The sequence below is a fragment of the Phocoena phocoena genome, chromosome 6 (genome assembly GCF_963924675.1).
Source record: "Phocoena phocoena chromosome 6, mPhoPho1.1, whole genome shotgun sequence".
Lineage (NCBI taxonomy): Eukaryota > Metazoa > Chordata > Mammalia > Artiodactyla > Phocoenidae > Phocoena > Phocoena phocoena.
Window position 1 is genome coordinate 109568316 of NC_089224.1, and position 6036 is coordinate 109574351.

Genomic DNA, 6036 nt, shown 5'->3' on the forward strand with positions numbered 1-6036 from the left:
AAAACCTCCATAAAAAAGTTTATTGAAAAAAACCCTTCACATATAACCCAGAAATAACCACTGTGAACATTTTGTGTCCAGAATGATTCAGAAAGAAAGAATGATTCAGAAAGAATTGAACACTTACAAAAACTTAATACTCAGTAACTAGGTCGCATAGGAACATATAATCAAACCAATTTATAAAGGAACTGTGACAGTTATTTCTATAATCTTCAAAATGTTCAGTATGCAGCTCTGGGTCCCACAGTGCATACTGATCTGTTGTCTGATTTTTCAGGGTCCCTCTTTTGTGAATTACCACCAGTGGCCTCATTGGCATATATATATATATATATATATATATATATATATATATATATATATATATATATATATAACAGCTGCATATTTCCTCCAGGCCGTGGAAGAATGGTGCAAACATAAGTTCTTGCTGTATCCCCCCAAGGAAAAGTTGTACAGTGTAATTAATTTCTTTAAAGTGTGTGATTCTTTCTGAATTACCCTATTTGTTTTTGTCTTACAGTTTTCTATGAATATATATGTATATATATTTCCTCAACAACGAGTTCATAGCCATACGCTCTTGGCTGTGTTTTTTGGTTTTTGGTTTGTTTGTTTTTTAAAGGAACAACTTGTAGGAGCCATTTTTTTCTTTTGGAGACCCAACACTAAGAAAAGAGATTTTGAATGTGTTTTACCCAACTTGGCTTCACATCCTGTTGTGTCTACACTGGCTTTCCATAACGCAATTTATGTAGGCATATATCTTACCCTCACCAGCAACGTGTCGGCCAACACGATGTAACTTTATTTCCATGACAAGTTTTTCGGGGTGACAAGATCCACTTTTCTATAGCTCCTCCCGAAAATTGCCGTACCATTTTTCTCAGGCCTTCCTAGATCCTGCCTGAGAGTAATTATATCCAATTTGTGTTCCATCGTTTTTGCGATTTATGTGCCTCCTCAGATTCCTGATGGATCATAATTCTTAGATAAATTACGGTTATATAATTCACTGAATTATTCAGGAACTGAGATCATGCATATTTTTTGCGTCACTAAATGTTGTTTGAGATCATCATTTTTATTTTTATTTTATTTTATTTTTTTGCGGTACGCGGGCCTCTCACTGCTGTGGCCTCGCCCGTTGCGGAGCACAGGCTCCGGAAGCGCACGCTCAGCGGCCATGGCTCACGGGCCCAGGCGCTCCTCGGCATGTGGGATCCTCCTGAACGGGGGCGCGAACCCGTGTCCCCTGCATCGGCAGGCGGACTCTCAACCACTGCGCCACCAGGGAAGCCGAGATCATCATTTTTAATAGCTGCATAGCAGACCGTTTATGGTCGGACCAGACCTTAACCAGTCTTATGGTGTGGGGCACTTAGGTTGTTGGAAATTTGAGAGTAGCTGAAAACAATTTTTATTATGGGAACAGTCGCATGCAATAGTAGAGAGAATATGTAACTCCGTGTACCCATCTCCCAGCTTCAGAATCACCGCCGCCTATACCCTCCCCCACACCCCCCCGACACTGGCTTGTTTTGAAGCAAATTCGAGACATCGTATCATTTCATACATAAATATTTCAAAATGTATTTCTAAAAGATAACGATTCTTTTAAAAAAATCCATAATACCCAAAACATCAATAATTCCTTAATACGCTCTCATCAGCACTTACATTCCACTTTCCTGTTGTCTCACAATTTTTTTCACTTTGTTTATTGGAATCTGAATCTGAATGAAGTCCATAGCTAGCAAGCGGTTGATAGGTCTACGTTTATTTTAGTCTCTAAGTTTTCCCCCTTCCCTTTTCCTTCTTGCTATTTGCTGAGGAGAGCATTGTGTACAGCGCCCCGTGGTGCTGTTAACAGGCTCTCCTCTTTCTTGTTCTTCCTGGAAATGGCAGTTAGATCTGCAGGCTGGCTTGGCATTGGGTTTGGTCCACTTTGGGTGAGAACACCTCATGAGCGGGGTTGTGTGTGTCTAGCAGGTGCACGTGACCTCGGTGACATTAGCAGCTGTTTCTGATCGCCACCTCTGTCCATTCATTCATTGCATGGTGCAAAATGGTGACGTCCTAAAGTTGTCTTTCCTTCTTCGTCATTGGCTAGATTACTTTTACAAAGGGAAACCTCCCCTCATCCACTTGGTGGTTACCCTGAGGCTTGGTTTTCATAGGGAAGGCATGAAGGATACTTGATTCTATATCAGTTTTCAAAACGAGTTGGATTTCTAAAATCCGTAGAGGTGACCAGTGACATTTTTACGAAATATATGTGTAACTGTGAATTTAGGGATTTAAATGCATTTGGTGAGTTTCATCATGTTTGCAGTTCTTTTTTTTTTCTTGTTTTTACATTTTTTTTGGCCACGCCACACAGCTGATGGGATTTTAGTTCTCCAACCATGGATCGAACCCCAGGCCTTGGCAGTGAGAGCTTGGAGTCCTAACCACTGGACCGCCAGGGAATTCCCTTAACTTGCAGATACAATAATGCAAGTCACAGGGGTTCACAGATCACCGCGGAAGGCAAAGCATGTGATTGGAGACCCAGCTGAACCTCCAGGGTCTGGCAGGGGACCTGGAAGGCTGAGAGGACCCAGGCCTCTCTCTTGGGTGCTCTGGCCTTCCTCTGGGTGGTTGCTCCATACTCTCTCTCCCTCGGCACCTGCACCATAATGGCCCCCCCAATTCTGGTCCTGCAGGGCCTTCCTACTCCCCCAGGGCCACCTCCACATAGATTCGGATTGGCGCAGATAATGTTTTTAAGTCGTCTCCCCAAATCAGGAAAATGACCCCTTTGTATCAGACACCTACACCTGTCCAGTGGGGAGTGGGGACGTGAGATTTAAACACAGGGTTGGAGCAGGTTATGGGAAGGGTCTTTGGATGGCACAGACAGTAACAGACATAACTGTCCCCCAGGCTGCTGCTTTTTTAAAAAAATGTATTGAGGTGAAATTCACATAACATAAGATTAACTATCTTAAAGTGAACAATTCAGTGGCATTTAGTACATTCTAGAACCTTTGCCTCATTCCAAGATAAAACTCCATATCCCTTAAGCAGTTTCTCCCCCACCCCCACCCCTCAGTGAGCCTCTGGCAACCATACTTTGCTTTCTGTCTCTATTCTGGGTGTTTCATATAAATGGAATCATTTACTCTGTGACTTTTATCTTTTTATTTATCTTTTATTTTTTTTAATTAAATTAATTAATTAATTAATTTATTTTTGGCTGCGTTGGGTCTTTGTTGCTGCACGCGGGCTTTCTCTAGTTGCGGCGAGCAGGGGCTACTCTTCGTTGCGGTGCGCGGGCTTCTCATCGCGGTGGCTTCTGTTTTTGCAGAGCGTGGGCTTCAGTAGTTGTGGCTCACGGGCTCTAGAGCGCAGGCTCAGTAGTTGTGGCGCACGGGCTTAGTTGCTCCGCGGCATGTGGGATCTTCCCAGACCAGGGCTCGAACCCGTGTCCCCTGCATTGGCAGGCGGGTTCTTAAGCACTGTGCCACCAGGGAAGCCCTATGTGACCTTTTATGTCTGGTTCTTTCACTTAGCATCACGTGGTCAAGTTTCCTCTGTGTTGGGGCACGTACCAGTACTTCATTCGTTTGTATGGCTGAATAGTATTCCATTGTGTGGTGAGATCACATTTGTTTATCCATTCATCCATTGATGGACATCTGGGTCATTTCCACCTTTTGGCAATTGGGAATCACGGTGCTATGAACATTGGTGTACATGGATTTGAGTACCTATTTTCCAGCTTTTAGAGTCCATCCCTGGGGTGTAATTGCTGGGTCATATAGTAACTATGTTTAATTTTCTGAGGAACTGCCAAACTTTTCCACAGTAGCGGTGTCATTTTATATTCCTCCCAGCCGTGGTCGAGGGTTCCAATTTCTTCACACCCTCACCAGCACTCGTTAGTTTCGCGTTTGATCCTAGTGGGTGCGAAGTGGCGTCTCATTGTGGTTTTGATTTGTGTTTCCCTGATGACTAATTCTGCTGAGCATCTTTTCATGTGATTATTGGCCATTGCACACATTGTTCTTAATGGTTGCAAACTTTTGTATCCTATGGTTCTGTCCTTATTTATCCAACCTGTCCCCTGATAGTGGACACTGAGTTTGCTCCCTCCCTTTTGATTTTGCTATTACAGATGATACTGTCATAAACATTTATTTCTGTCTTTTTAACTTATTTTTTACTGAAGTACAGTTGATTTACAATGTCATGTTAATTTCTGCTGTACAGCAGAGTGATTCAGATACATATTTCTTTTTATATCCATTCTTTTTCATATTCTTTTTCATTATGGTTTATCCCAGGAGATTGGATATAGTTCCCTGGGCTATACAGTAGGACCTTGTTGTTTATCCATTCTATATGTAATAATTTGCATCTACTAACCCCAAACTCCCAGTCCATCCCTCCCCCACCCCCCATAAACATTTATTTCTTTTTTGTTTGTTTGTTTGTTTGTTTTTTTGCGGTACGCGGGCCTCTCACTGTTGTGGCCTCCCCCGTTGCGGAGCACAGGCTCCGGACGCGCAGGCTCAGCGGCCATGGCTCACGGGCCCAGCCACTCCGCGGCATGTGGGATCTTCCCGGACCGGGGCACGAACCCGTGTCCCCTGCATCGGCAGGTGGACTCTCAACCACTGCGCCACCAGGGAAGCCCTAAACATTTATTTCTTAAGGATAAATAGTAAGCACCAAATGTGTGGACCGGAGGGCATGCACATTTTTAGGACTTGTGACATATAATGCCACCTGGTCCTCTAGTTGACTGTCGCCTGCTCTGTGTCCCTGGCAGCCAGCTCTGAACCCGCCCCGCCTCCCTGTGTCTTCCAGATGCCTGGGAGCCACTCACCTCCTCCCGTGCCCTGAGGCCACCTCCGCCCCGACACTACCACCCTTGTGTGTCCACCCAGCCTTTCTCCGCATCCACGCCCCACCGGGCTGCCCGGCTGCCCTGGAACCGTGAGGCCGGGCTCTCCTCCACCCACCCCTGCACCCACCCGTCGCCTGAAGCCACCGGCTCCAATTGCCACCAACTTCTGCTTGTCCAGAAAACGACAGTATGGATGGGAAAAGGCTCCAGCCCTCTGCAAAACCAAGGACTCGGTTGCTTCGCAGGCGGCCTCTCGGTCCCTCCTGCTCTCCTGCGTGTGTGCTTTCGTTCTTTATTTCAAACAGACATTGAAAAAGAAAAAAAAACAAAACTACCTTCTGTCCTAGAAGATTCAGACTGACAGATGGGGAGAAGGCCTCGGGGACGTCAAAGAACTCTGCCTCCTGCCTTGACCTTGGCAGCGGGGGAGGCCACGGGAGTCACGGCCTCGGCCACGGGGGGTCGGGGCGTGGGGGGCCTACCTGCCCGTCATGATTTGGCGCCCCATCCTCGAGCAGCAAGACCACCTGCGCGGCTAGGATGATTAATTACAATGTTGATGATTTTTTTTGTGATAACAATATTGTGCTTTTTGTGGGGAAAGTGAGGTTTTTTTTTTTTTCTATACATATATAATTGATACCTTTTATTTATTGGTTGGTAACTGTTGCTGCTGCCTCGTGTGTCTGATGCTCCCAGGGATGTGGGGCCCACCGTTTACACGTGCACGCCCTCGCCCACCTGCCCAGGCGCTTGGGAGGATGGTGGCCTGCAGCGGCCAAGAAGCCAAAAATCTTTTTTTTTTTTTTTTTCCAGATACTGTGCTCGATGTTTGGAGAGGGGAAAGGTGGGCTTCTTAAATGGCTAATGCACTGTTCCCTCCAGCTCGAATGCCTCCCTCCTGGATCTCTTTTCTCTGCTCCCGGTTCACACACCTCTCGGTCCTGTGTCCTCCTCTGGGTCCATAACCTCTTTTCTGAGGACAAACAGGGGACATCTTCCGGTTTCTCAGTTCTTGCTTTGGTGTTCGCAGCGCCATGGGGAGTGGCGAGGCTTGTGCTGAGACTGGGATCCAGGAAGGGGTGGGGGTGGACCGAGAATCTAAGGAGAGAAGGAGGAGGGAGTGAGCAGATGTA